The sequence below is a fragment of the Chelonia mydas genome, chromosome 6 (genome assembly GCF_015237465.2).
Source record: "Chelonia mydas isolate rCheMyd1 chromosome 6, rCheMyd1.pri.v2, whole genome shotgun sequence".
Taxonomy (NCBI): Eukaryota; Metazoa; Chordata; order Testudines; family Cheloniidae; genus Chelonia; species Chelonia mydas.
In genome coordinates, this window is record NC_051246.2 from 31,353,408 (window position 1) to 31,367,812 (window position 14,405).

At 41.5% G+C, this 14,405-nt stretch overlaps 1 protein-coding gene and 1 long non-coding RNA gene across 8 annotated transcripts in view; one reads left to right on the forward strand and one right to left on the reverse strand.

The window, feature by feature from the left end:
- Positions 1-14,405, reverse strand: part of KCNC1 (potassium voltage-gated channel subfamily C member 1) — a 156,183-nt gene that overhangs the window by 105,962 nt on the left and 35,816 nt on the right. The gene's annotated exons all lie outside the window — the stretch shown is intronic.
- The window catches only part of LOC122466160, a 101,996-nt gene that overhangs the window by 60,513 nt on the left and 27,078 nt on the right, over positions 1-14,405 (forward strand). Inside the window, exon 1 of one of the 4 annotated variants that reach the window (XR_006291471.1) lies at positions 3,121-3,324. The exons of the other annotated variants lie outside the window; for them this stretch is intronic. This is a non-coding gene — a long non-coding RNA (uncharacterized LOC122466160). Of the gene's footprint in view, positions 1-3,120; positions 3,325-14,405 lie in introns of those variants that run through there. 4 annotated transcript variants of the gene reach the window in all.

Below are 14,405 nucleotides of genomic sequence, written 5' to 3' on the forward strand. Positions count from 1 at the left end.
AGTTAAATCCCTTTTCAGTTAGGTCATGACAGTTACAATTCCCAATGTCTTATCTCTGATGACCTGCTCTACACTTCAGAATTAGATCCATTTAGCTACATCAGGACTGTGATTTCACATCTCGAGCGCTGTAGTTAGGCTGAACTCACCCCACCCAGCTCCCATGTACACACAACTAGGTGGATGGAAGAATTCTTCTGTTGACCTAGCTGTCGCCTCTCAGGGAGGTGGATTAACTACATCAGTAGGAAAACCTCTTCTGTAGATGTAGGAACATCTACGTTACAGCGGTGTACCTGCAGCTGTGCCACTGTAGCGCTTATAGTATCGATGTCGCCTAATTTAGGGGTTATCTACATGGGGATACGCAGGACAATTAATCCAAATTAACTAGTGGTGTGCATCTAAAGCAGGTTAATTAAATGGCATTTAAACCCCTATGTGGACATTCTCATTCAGAATTAAAGTAGCCTAAATTCGGTTTAGTTTCATTCACAAAGAACTGAAATGCTAACCATATAAACTGAAGATGTTGTTGTTATGTTAGTGATATCCCAGACTGTCCTAATTGCAGACCTTGTTAACTCTTTAACACTTTTAGTATTATGAGAATTCAAGACTAATAAAAAGGATTATTTTGGTTGCACTCATGAAACAATTGACTCAAGAAATGAAGAAACTGAGTACATTAAAGCATCTATCAAATTTAAATAGCATTTATATGACTCCAGAAGGGAGGACTGGAGCTGGATGGTCATTTAGAGCCTAAATGTCTAGGGTAGATGGTATCCTATGAACCGTTAAAAAGGTTTATTTAATGGTTTGGCAAGTTGTGAACATTCTAAAAATAATAATATTATGTGGAGTGAGGGTTGGCATGAAATCAAAACCAGTGGAGGAAAATGAAGATTAAGTTTTACCTTTTACAGTCTCTTAAAAGCAATAAATGTGTAACAATATTATTGAGTCTCAGTGTCGGTGATTTTCATTATGCAATAATATATAAAATCATCTCAAAGCATAACACTGGCATTTCTGTCCATAAGAATAGGCATATTGGCACAGAAGTACAGCAGATGGCACTGGGGATGGGACTGAATCCCAAATCCAGCTGATTGCGTGGTACAAAATGTGTGACATTTCAGATCACAATCCAGCTGTATTGTCTAGGCCCATCTCTAGGCCGGGATTTGCAGTGGTGACAAAGGGAGTCAGGTACCCAACTTCCGTTATGCACCTTTTATAAAGTCCACTTCTCATGAGACTAGGGGTGAAGTCCTGGCCCCATTAAGGTCACTGGGAGTTTTGTCATTGAAGCTGATGGAGCCAGGATTTCACCCTAGTCCTGGAATTCTGAAAGACACAGAATACAGAGCTTATCAAAACAAACCTATGATGAAAAATCTCATCTTAAATATATACATGACAAAAGAAATAAATCTGTGTGTAGTGTCCTGGAGGCCTAGTTAATTCTGGCAGAGTGTTCATTGAATTTAGGACTACAAGATTAGAGGCCATAGAGAAGAAAATTTCCGGTAACCTGGCCTATGTGGAAAAGAGGTCTGCTATGCATAGATATAGACCTGTTGTACATTAAGTGTTTCCTCAGGATCATCTCCGACTTGTCTACAATGTACAATGGCTTGTTTTTTTCCCTCTCCAAATCCATTTTGACTATCTTAAGTCAGTTTTCCTAAGCATGGCCACAGTTCTATAACTCCTAACACTTACAGGAATCCAGCTTCCTCTACAGGCTACTTACAGCACTACACAGCTTACATTTATGACTACATTTTCAAACGTAGCCTCTAATTTTCAGTGCTTCAGTTTTGGGTGCATGATGTTAGACATTTAGGCCTTGACTGTCAGAAGTTCTCAGCACCTACAGTCCCCACCAAAGTTAATGGGAGCTGTGAGGGCACAGCACATCTTGCAACAACGCTGTAGGGACAATTTTTTTCCCCCCCAAATTTGGTGCTGAAGGTTAGATAACTAAATCCATACTTCAGCATCTAAATGAAAGTGGCCTGATTTTCAAAGGAGTTGAGCACCCACAAAATTCACTGACATCAATAGGAGCTGCAGGTGCTCCTTGGAAAATAAAGCTACCTTTTATTTAGGTACCAATGTACTTATATTGCATCAACAGGGGAATCTCAAGTAGGAGTAGAGAGATTATTTTACCTCTGTGTTTGGCACTGGTATGACCACTGCTGGAATACTGTGTCCAGTTCTGGTGCCCATGATTCAAGAAGGATGTTGCTAAATTGGAGAGGGTTCAGAGAAGAGCCACGAGAATGATTAGAAGCTCAGAAAACATGATAGTGATAGTCGAGGAGCTCAATCTATTTAGCTTAACAATGGGAAGGTTAAGTGTGACTTGATTACAGTCTATAAGTACCTATTTGGAAACAAATATTTGGTAATGGGCTCTTCAATCTAGCAGAAAAGTGTATAACACAATCCAGTGACTGGGAGCCAAAGCTAGATGAACTCAGACAGGAAATAAGGCGTAAAGTTTTGACAGTGAGAGTAGTTAACCATTGGAACAATTTTCTAAGGGTTGTGATGGATTCTCTATCACTGACCATTTTAAATCAAGATTGGATGTTTTTCTAAAAGAGATGATCTAGAAATTATTTGGGGAAAATTCTGTGGCCTGTGTTACGCAGGAGGTCCCATGAGATGATCACAATGGTCCTTTATGGTCTTGGAATCTATGAATATGAATTTTGGTTCCTGCCACAGGGTGACTGACCCTTTAAGGTAGTGATGGGTTCAGCCCCACCTGTGATGGATTATCTGCCTTCCAGATGAGGCTGCAGGACCAAATGGGGCACACCTGGCCCTTTTAAAAGACCTGGAAAAGCTCAGTTTAGAGGACAGGAACTACAGGAAGTGGGCTGGGTTTCTGTGGTGGGTCCTGGAGCACAGTGACTCCCAGGCTGGAGGAGAACTGGGGAGAGTTGCAAGGAGCAGAAAGACTCCCACAGAAGTCTTAGGTTAGTGGAAGATTCTTTAGAGCCCAGGGCAGGAGTCTGCAGAGGGCTGAGCCCAGAAGGGGTGGTAGAGTGTGTGTGGAAAGGATGGACGGGCCCTCAGGGAAGAGGGGCTGTGCCTGGTCTGAGACTGGGGACAAGATTCTTTTGCATTTGGGGTTTTGTTTGGACCTTAATTCCCCAGAAGAAGTGGACCCTTATGTGACTCAGCCTGAGATCTAAGTCACCTCAGCAACTGAACATGCTGAAAGCTGTGGATGGTGTTGAAGGCCCAAGAGAGAAACTGAGGCAGGATGTCTGCAGTAGCCTGTCATGCCACAATGGGGTACGCTTAGAGTCTGCATCCTACTGCATACTTAAATTTACATATCTAGGCTTAGAATTTTGGCCTGGGTGTCAAAAGCGGGGTACCTAAAAACTGAGACTTGCAAAATTAAAGGCTGGTTTTGAAACATTGTGGCTTAATTTCTGCTCAGCTTTCTTGTTTAACAACAAGACTGTTTCCGAAAAATTATAGTGAAAGCAGGCCCTGGCATCCAGGGGAAGGCTGTAAAACATTTCCCACCTTCAGGCCTTGAGATCCAGCAAAGCACAAATATGGGTATCACTGTAAGCACTCAGTGACTACTCACAAGCATAAAGTTATGCGAGTGCTCTCCTGGATCAAGGTTCTTATTCTTTCTACTCTAGTGCAACTGCTCAGTGAAGGCATTTGTAATGGTTCGTATAAGTTGCCGTTTTCTAGTCCCCTTTTTAACAGTCACAAGCTGATTTCTTTTCAAAGATGAGTAACAATTGGCCTTAAATTTCATGTGGACATTGGGAGCTTTTCACAAGTTTTTCATTCTAAAGGAATACATGGAAGACTTTGTTTTAGAACCCCAGGACAATTGGCTCAATGATTTTCCTTGTTGGTCATGGTATCTTCAGTAATCATTATTTAGTATTTAAAATGGTTCATAAGGTCAGAGAGGCCTTGTTATTTCATTAGAATGAAACTAAGACTACAGATAAGTCATTAAGGAGGCTATAAATCCCTATGCTTGTGTGTGTGTTTTTAACAATGATTTGTAGTAAGCTCAGCATAATCTCTTTAAAATTTTAAGTAGAGTAAATAGGAACTACACTGGACACTTCACATTTCAGGAGAGTTTCCAGATTGACGTCAGTGGTGTTATGTTAGGCATGAATTTGGCCCACTTTGTTATGGAGTATATAATGATAAAATGTAAGAGGAAAAAAAGATCTTGGACTTGATTCTGATTTCACTGTGAATCAGCAAAGCACTCATCTAAAATTAATGGAGTTACACTGCTGTAAAAGTGATCTAAGAACAGATTTAGACCCAGCATCTCCAAATTACAATCGCTAATAGCAAACCGCATATAAGATTCACAGAGATAATCTCCTTTTAATTACCTGCCCTCCAGTACCATTTTGCTGCGTTTTTGATCACATTGTTCAGTGGAATGGCACTCTACGTAGTGGTGTATGTTGTAAACATAAATATCTAACAATTTACCAAATACAAGAATAGTGCAGGAAGTACGGATGTTGTCTAATAGCCTTATCATGCCATTGCCACACATATAAACAAATGAAAAATTAGCATGAAGCCTGAATTCAGGATTGGACCGTATCCATAAGAAAGAACATAGGGTCGAAATAGTTTACAGCATTTTCTACTATTGGAAATGAACATGTGTGTGAAAATGATACAATCAATTTCCGTGCAAGGTTACAAAATATTTAGAATGCTAAAAATGCACTTTTCCAATAGCCTTCTTAAAATGTTTACTTTTAACCCAATTGAATTGGTTTTCTTAGCTATAATTTTGAACCTGGTTGTATTGTCATTAGACTTATTATGTGAATACTCTGTCTGGTCTGGTGAAATGGGCTTATTTTTGAATATCCGTGTTCTTATTTGGCTGTTAACAAGCTGTCAACTTCTGTGAATTAGGGGGAGCAGACGTGGACGTGTTGAAGCTACAAGTTAAGACGTGGTCCCAAGACCTTCTGAAATGTATTGCTGGATTTTCAGTGGTGACTTATACCCAATTAGTCCTCTTTCATATTAAATGGGCACCATTAAAATATAATATTCCTTGTTCCTTGGTTTTGCAGCCTGGAACCCCTCTGCACTTAGAATACCATAGGTGCTCTTGTGATCACTGCAGAGTGTCAATGCCAAGAATGAAGTCCTGGCCCCATAGGGTAGGTCTACACTGCAATGTAAGCCCAGGGTTAGTGGGACTTGAATCAGCTGACTCGTGTTAGGGAGCCAGAGGCAATGCGTGGAGAGAGGATATGGGGGGTCATGTGCTTACCCAGATTTGCTGTTTGGGTTGTACTGTGCATGCTGACATGGACTGAGCATGCTCAGTAACACTGCTGAAGCTGCTGCCCTCACTAGCTGCAGATACAGGTTGTCTCTGTAGAGAACCCCAGGCTTGAGCATCTTCATTATATTTTAACCATGTGTTAAGACTTTTCTAACCTGTGCTCAAACCTAGGTCTCTGGCATCCACATTGCTGTGTGCAGACCTGAGTCAAAGTAACCATATCACAGAGTCCATAGCACCCCCTGCCCTCCCCCAAATTGTGGCTGCTCTAGCCTTAGGGCAGTGATGCACTGGGGGAAGACTTTACTGCCCACCGTGTATATTACCAAGAAGCAGCTCGTTTTGCAAAAGGCTTCATCTGTTCGCTCTCCATTGCAAACCTAGGCGGCTCTCTGATAGTGTGCTTGCAGAGAGAATGGGTTAACACTGACCTGAGCTATGGCCATTTGCAAAGAGGGCATGGCTTCCATTTTCAGTAGAGTGGATTGCAGATTGTTAGGATAGAGAGGACTAAGGAAGTCATCCCATGGAATTGTGGGATACTTCCTTCTGACTCCTAGGACCTGAGTCAAACGAGGTTGCATCTATACTGAAAAGCAGTAGGGCTTGGAGCCTGGGTCCTGGTTTAACTTGAGCTCAGACCTTCCAGCCCTGCAGGGTCCTGGGACCCTGGGTTAGCACAATTGTAGTGTAGAGGCAAGGGGGGTGAGGCTTGAGCCTGAGCTCAAGCATGTTCTTACTTTACAGCATAGACATATCCACTGAAGTAAATGGGAGTTTTGCTTTGAATTCAGTGGAGTGAGGATTTCATCCCAATTGGCTAGTAATTAAATCACTTTATGAAAGTCCCAGATCTGCCACTGATAAAATTCCACAGGTGATAATTCTACTCCATAATTGCTAGGAAAATGGAATGATGTTTACTACATTAAAACTGGCATTTCTCACATGAACGATGCTGTAATTTTTAGCGAAGTATAGAAAAACACAGCATTTCCACTGGCCCTGACTGTTCCATGCCCATAACCTTCTGCAGCAGTCCAGTTCTTATGCAGGATGTCTGAGAAATTGAGTCATTTTTAAGATGTTAAATGAACCTGGCTGGAATTAATCTGAATGTAGCATTTTCCACGTTCCACTTCTGGAAAACACTTCTCAGCTCACACTCTAGGCCTCCTGTAGTATCACTGAGAGATAGGCATGTTAGAAATGCCATAGAGAGGAAGAAATTGGGGTAGTAGGAAAAAAGTATTTGGCTACAAATAAAATTTGTACTCTTACAGCCCCAGAAATACTGTTAGCTTTCTATCTGAATAAGTGTGCTATCCCCACCTAGCTTCCCAAAGGACATTGCCCATATTTTCCATTGGATGCATCTGATGAAGTGAGCTGTAGCTCACGAAAGCTTGTGCTCAAATAAATTTGTTAGTCTCTAAGGTGCCACAAGTACTCCTGTTGTTTTTACGGATACAGACTAATATGGCTGCTACTCTGAAACAAGACTCCCCAGTAACAATGGGTGGGGGAGTCTCAGTTGCCATTTATTCTTTTACTTCTGACATTTTTACAAGATGATCAACTACTCTCCTCTCCTTCTCTGATGTTCAGGAGATGAGGAGGGATCAGTCAGTCCACTCTCCATACTGCTCCTTTGGAGGGCCAGCAAGTAGGTCCATTCTTGCCAAACCCATCTGATAAGGATCTTCTGGGGACTAGCTGGCCGGGTCATCCTCACCCCCATCCTGTATCTGTGGGACCAGAATATTCACTGATGTGTCTTGAGTGCTGCCATTGTCCCTTTAAACCTCAAACTGAGATTGTAACCCACGTTGGACCAATGCCCCATTGCACTTTGGAGCCATCACAAAGCAGATATCTGAAACTAAAGCCAACTAAAACAGTGTTTCTGAGTGAGTCACTGCCCCTACATTTAGTAATGATACCGAGCAAGACTGGAGGGAGAAGGAATTTGCTCCTCAGTCAGATGCTACTGTCAGTGACCCCTTTTGAAACCCTTTAAACTAGAAGTGGATATCTTAAAAAGACTATTCCATTCTGCTAATGTTTGGAGAGGAAGAATTGTACAGATAAATTGGTTCTGAAAAGCAATATGGCTACACCGTGGCTTTTTGCTGAGGAAATTGGCTAATTACTAAACAGGACAACAAGCCTCATTGAATTAGAATGAAATTAAACTGCCCTGGTTCACTCTGACTAGACATATTTTAGATTATGCTATTTTATTGGGGGTGAGAGTAGGTAAGCGAGCAAAGAACATCTTTCTCATTCTATTTTTTCCCCTTGATATTTATTTACAAGCCCTGTGAGAGGAAGAACGGTTTGAGTCTTGTGCTGTTCAGTGTCACCTTTCTATTAAATCTGGCTGCATTTTGCCTTAAATATTTTTCCTCACAAAGTAAATAAAAGGTTTCTTGCTACCCAGTGGGTCATCTCCTTTTCTCCCAGCAGTTCATAAAGCTGCTGCATGTAGCAAAAAGTGTTCTTGCTGTATTGACTTGTTTGTCATAAAAAATTAATCACTTCCCCTTTGATGAAGGGTGATAAATAATGACCCTCAAAGTGTGCTGTGGTCTCAAGTGTACTCAATGCTCTCAGCTTTTACTGGAGGAATTGAATGGGGTATCTGTAGGTCATGATTGCACACTGGTATCATAGGAACAAAGCTTTCTGTTGAACAATTCCACCTAGAATAAAAACAATAAACCCACAGTATGTTTGAGTAACCTTGGCAGAAGGGTTGAGTGTAACAAAATTGTCCTAACTCCCCGCCCCCACCCCTCTCTCTCACACACACACACACACACACACACACACACACACACACACACACACACTTACACACTTTACATACAGAAGCCTGGTGCATTTTGCTGCCAACCCAGGCAAATTAGGTACAGAAATCCATGTGCAAAATACATGAAATCTCATTGTACCTAACTTACATGGGAGTCCATGACCAATTGGAACATGGCCCATGCAAATGCAGCCAGTTATTTGCACTCACACTTATTCAGTTTGCACATGCGATTGAAATAATTGCACATGTCTGTTAGGCATGTAGCTGTATGTCTACACTATTGGAAAATCAGGCTCATGATTTCATATCACTATCAACTATAGTCAAATACATTTTTGAAGTATTGGCCCATTGCAATATTCCTCTGCTCGTTTAAAACCCTCCAAAGTCTTATAGACGATGTCTGTAAGATAGGTTGGAAAATCTACTCCCTTTCCTGTAAACTAGCCCTGGCCTGTTTTCTGTTGATCCATGCAATATATTGGTAATGAGAACCATTTCCTCTGCATCTCCTGTCATTTGGATCCACCATCCTGAATCTGTGTCTGTCTTTCCATTTCATTTCAAAGCTCAGCTGCAAAATCTCTTTGTACCTTGGCTATAGTTCTCTTTTTTTCTTTTCCCCATCTGCCTGCATTTTTACTTTGCTTTAATTCCGTAAAGCACTTTGTAAGACAATTTATTAAAGATACTATGCAAAACAATTGATAGATATTGTAACTGTCTGTTGTCAAAGGGCAAAATTCTCCTTTCAGGTCTGCTCACTAGGACAGCAGCCCATTATTCTGCTCTTCCTACTTGTGTGGAATGTCCACTGATGGCACTGGGAGTTCTGCATAGAATCATAGGACTGGAAGGGACCTCGAGAGGTCCTCTAGTTCAGTCCCCTGCACTCATGGCAGGACTAAGTATTATCTAGACCATCCCTGACAGGTGTTTGTCTAACCTGCTCTTAAAAATCTCCAATGATGGAGATTCCACAACCTCCTTAGGCAATTTATTCCAGTGCTTAACCACCCTGACAGTTAGAAAGTTTTTCCTACTGTCTAGCCTAAACCTCCCTTGCTGCAATGTAAGCCCATTGCTTCTTGTCCTATCCTCAGAGGTTAAGAAGAACAATTCTTCTCCCTCCTTCTTATAACAACCTTTTATGTACTTGAAAACGGTTATTATGTTCCCTCTCAGTCTTCTTTTTTCCAGACTAAACAAACCCAATTTTTTCAATCTTCCCTCATAGGTCATGTTTTCTAGACCTTTAATCATTTTTTGTTGCTCTTCTCTAGACTTTCTCCAATTTGTCCACATCTTTCCTGAAATGTGGTGCCCAGAACTGGACACAATACTCCAGTTGAGGCCTAATCCGCACAGAGTAGAGTGGAACAATTACTTCTCATGTCTTGCTTGCAACACTCCTGTTTATACACCCCAGAATGAAGTTTTCTTTTTTTGCAACAGTGTTACACTGTTGACTCATATTTAGCTTGTGGTCCACTATGACCCCCAGATCCCTTTCCACAGTACTCCTTCATAGGCAGTCATTTCCCATTTTGTATTTGTGCCACTGATTGTTCCTTCTTAAATGGAGAGCTTTGCATTTGTACTATTTACTTCAGACCATTTCTCCAGTTTGTCCAGATCATTTTGAATTTTAATCCTATCCTCCAAAGCACCTGCAACCCATCCCAGCTTGGTATTGTCCACAAACTTTATAAGTGCACTCTCTATGCCATTATCTAAATCATATGTATGAAGAGCAGAATACCGAAGTTGAGCTCTGTGTATCTCTGAGAGGAAACTTTAGTCTTAAAGTGGTAATATGTATTATCTTGTCTAGTGTCTGTCCGGATGACTGTTTAAAAAACAGAACAAATCTTTTGGGTGTTTGTGTAATGAGCTACGTATTTTATATGGAGGAACTGCATAACGGATTAGGAGTGAGAATGCTGTAGGTGTCGTATTAGAGTGATCTTTACGAAGGGGCATTATAGAGAGGAAAAATCTAAATGTAAAATATCCAATTATTATTTAAACAGCTCTGTGCAGAATGTGTCGAGGAAAGCAGGTAAATCAGGGAGAGGACAAGAAGTTGTGTGTAAAATAATCCATGCAATGTGGTTGCTGCCATAAATATTAAGGTAAAAGGCAACTTTGGGGGAATTTCCAGTCTTTTTTTTTTCTTTTCATCAGTTATGCCCTAAATAACTGAGGATTTTATAATACTTTTTTCTCACTCCTCATTGCTTTTTTTTTTCTCTGCTCTGGGAATCTGCCAGCTACTCTTGGATTCTTGGTTTGGGTCATGATTCATCTGGGTTTTAAATCGTACAAGATTTATTGGTTTTAGATTTTGGTCGGGGTCATACATCCTGGGACCTTGCTGCTATTGCTGGTTCTTAATCAATCATTACCTCTTTCCCCTGTTTCCCTATTCTTGGTCTTTAATGGATGTGAATTCACATGGCCAAACTGGATTTTGACTGCCATCTTATGTAATATTAGTGGAGCACAGACGACTATATTACCATTCCAGACATTGCCAGGACTCATCTGGCTTAGCATAATAGGGAATGGAATACAGAGTATGGGTTCTATTCCCATTGCAGTCAGGGGGCAAAACTCCCACTGACTTCAGTGGTATAGCACAACTAATAGACGTGAAATTTAAAATCCACTGTATCTTGAACTGTTTGTTGGTCATTTGAAAAATCTGCTTCTCCTTTCTGCTTGCTTGGTGCAAAAGGTTCATTTTGTTAGCTCTGAGTTGTGACACAGATATTATATTTGTCACTGTCTAATCCTTGCAGTAAATATCAACCAGGAGTTAACATTATCTGCTGAACTACTTGAAGATCATTCAGAATGGCAGGTTACGGGCTGTGTAGATGACTGATGTGACATGATATGACTTCACATAATTGAATAAAACACAGATGGTACATGCATTGCTCTTGACGTGGTAAAATGCAGACTAAATAATTAGCATGTCTGTAGCTGACACACAAACTACATGTTTTCCTGTTTGACAAAATTTGTTGACCTCAGTAAAAATCACCTGCAGCTACTCATAAAGAGTTTTTTTCTTTTCTTTTCCATCTGGGTTTTGAAATAGCTATTGGTAAAGCACCGAAGTTGCTGTTGTGCAGTTGAAAACGTCTGCAACACACAGGACCAGATTTTTAAAGGCATTTAGAGGCCCAACGATACAGATAATCACCTAGTGGGGTTTTCAAAAGCACCTCAGCAGGGAAGGCACCTAACTCCCATCGAAATCACTGTAGTTCACTATTGAAATCAATGGGAGCTAGGCACTTAACCTCCTCAGGAGCTTTTGAAAATTCCACTAGGTGCCTAATTATCTAAGTCTAGCCCACATAGCCTTCAATAACTTCCATGGACAGCCCAGCGAGTACAAGGCTCTGACTGAGCACGAAGCTGTTCATGACAAGCTGCAGCTTTGCTCAGTGGCTTGTCTATTAGTTTTTCTAAGAAACAGAATATTACCTTGTGACCTCGGGGCAAACAAAAGATGTGGCCTGAACCCAGAGGACATAGTATGATGTTGTCTTTCCTGAATGTAGACTGGCCCCCTGCCCTTGTGTGAAATCTGGACAGTGATGTTGGAGGTTCAGAGTGGGATTCACCTACTAGCACAGTAACTTTGCTGCTTTGTCTCCTTCCCTGTAGGCTTGAAAGTTGACAGTCGATCATAAGGCAGCATGTCCAGCAGAAGAGCTGAATCAATAGGTTAACCAAGCCCAGCCTTTCACATTGCACTATGCTTTCAGGCAGGGAGGCACATGAAGTCTTCCTGCAGCTGAAAGAGGTGTGGGGGGGGGGGGGGGGAGAGGGAAGGGGAAGGGAAAGAAACTGGAGGAGGAGGGAGGAGAAGGAAAGGGGAAGAAGGTGGGAAATTGGAGGGGGACTCAGACAGAAGGAGGACAGAGATCATGGGGTCCTACTGAGAGAGCCAAGGAGAAGCTGCAGAGGGGAACATTGAAGAAGTGTTCCTGTCCCAGCTGACACATGGCAGATGTGTAGCTGTAATTGTTTAAAAGGAAGCTAATCCATAGGGGACATCTTCAGTGTGGCCTTTGGGATTTTACGTCTTTCTAGTTTTTTTTGCCAATTCTCTGCAGTGCTGGGCAGCCTCATTGCTTCCACTTTGTTGGCTGTCACAGCCACTCTGGGTGATGTCAGCCTGTCGCCACTGGAACAGCTGTCGAGCTGTAAGTGTACTGCTGTCTGCCTTGCAGGGGGCCTATCCCTTATTACTAGGCAAGGCAGACTGCAATATGCTCACAGTTCTGCAGCAGTTCTGGTGGTGACATGCTGACATCACCCAGAGCAATGACAAGCAGCCAACAGGGTGGTAGGAATAGCACTTGACTGATGTGAAAGAAAACGTTAAAACCATAAAGCAGCGCTGCCTCATAAGACAGCCCTATTGGCTGCATCTGGTGTGTATCAGAGTCTCTCTCGTGTAAATTAATGGCATAGAATACAATGTTGTACGTAGGTTATAAATGCAGCTACCATACATAGAGTCCTTCTTGGATTATTTGAGTGCTGCAGCACAGTATAGAAATCGCCATTACAATGCACTGACCCCATTCAGGCACTGCATCGGGGGCAGCTCATTTAAGCAGCCTTTGTAGTATTTGGGTGCAACAGGAGAACTGCTGGGATTTTCAGACAGAATCCCCATGGTATATCTTTCTAGGCTGTACAACCAGCACAGTAAATGGTGTCCACAATAGATGGCTCAATCTTGCTCTCATTGAATTTGGGAGTAAATCTATTCTTGACTTAGGTAGGAGCAGGTGTGGGCTTGGAAGAGTTAGCAGGTGCAGAAGTGTTTCGATCCATTGGAAGGCTAGCATCCTATTTCACTCAGTCATTCACTGAGGCCGGAAAATTGTTTGGTTAATAACTCTCTAATTATGGCAGTCCCATTTAAATATGATCCTTAGGAATTGGACTATGAGACCTAATAGAAGTCTCTGAGCAATTACTGGCACTTTTAAAGAGGATACTGACAATCTCCCTGTAGACTAAAATGCATATTGTAAAAATAAGCATGGACTGTGATGAACGTTATTCGAAAAACAGTTCAGGAGTTTAAGTTTACCTTTGAAAATCGTTTCAAACTCATTTGTCTTCCGTCTACTGTAACTTGCATGACTGGACAAATTATGCTGTAGCTAGAGGTCAGTGAAACGTGGGAACTCTGAAGAAATTTAACAAACCAGAGGCTGGGTTTGAAGCTATTACACTAACTTGGCATGCTGCAGGTGTAGTATCTGCCAACTCTTCTAAGAATATTCTTCTAAGTAGAGCAGCAGGGCTGGGGGAGCAATAGCTTGATCCATTGCAAACTTGTTTTCGAAAGGCAGTTTGAGTTGCCTAAGGTTTTAAATTCTGTGCACTCAAATTCTGAACTCTGAATTTTAAACTGCCCTTTTAAATGAAAGATATGGAGCCTGACCCTCATCATCTTTTCTTTTCAGTCACTTTGAAGTGCTTGCATACGTTTGGCATCCTGCCCTGAATTTACTTCCCGAGATAAATACACACATCAGACCTCTTTCAATAAAAAGGGAATGAAGAAGAGTTTCTCCTGCTCTTATCTTTCATTTCATTGCATTTTCTGTCTCTTTTATTTACTGTAGGTAGCTAGTGTGTGTGTGTGTGTGTATATAACAAAGAAATTGCTAGATGAGTTGTGATTCAACTATTGCTCTCCATAAAGAACAGCTTCAGCGATGAGAGGATCTAGATTTATTGTTTTGAAGCTTTTGCTGGTTATCAAGAATTTTGTTTTTCTCCAAAAGATTTCTATTTAGAAGTGTGTTGGCCAGATCCTTAGCTGGTGTCAATTGGCATTGCTTCACTACTTTCAATGGAGCTACACGGATGTATACCAGCTGAGGATCTGGCCCATGTGTTTCTAAATGAATTTAGTGTTGTGGAAGGTGCTAGGTTGGGAACATGGAAAACCTAATACCTATAGTACCAGTGCAAGCAACGCTTCTATCCTGGCCTGCAGCAAGCACCTTTGGGGGGGCGTATGGTAGTTCAGTCTCAAATGCCCATTCGTTCTTTTAACTCTTTATTGAAACTAACTGGATGGATGTTTGGTGAACCTATTTCTCTACATTAGAGTTTTATATCACCATCCATCACTTCAGGACCTGAGCATCTTCTATGTAAATGTGGTTAGCAGTCTCACAATCCCTAATGAAC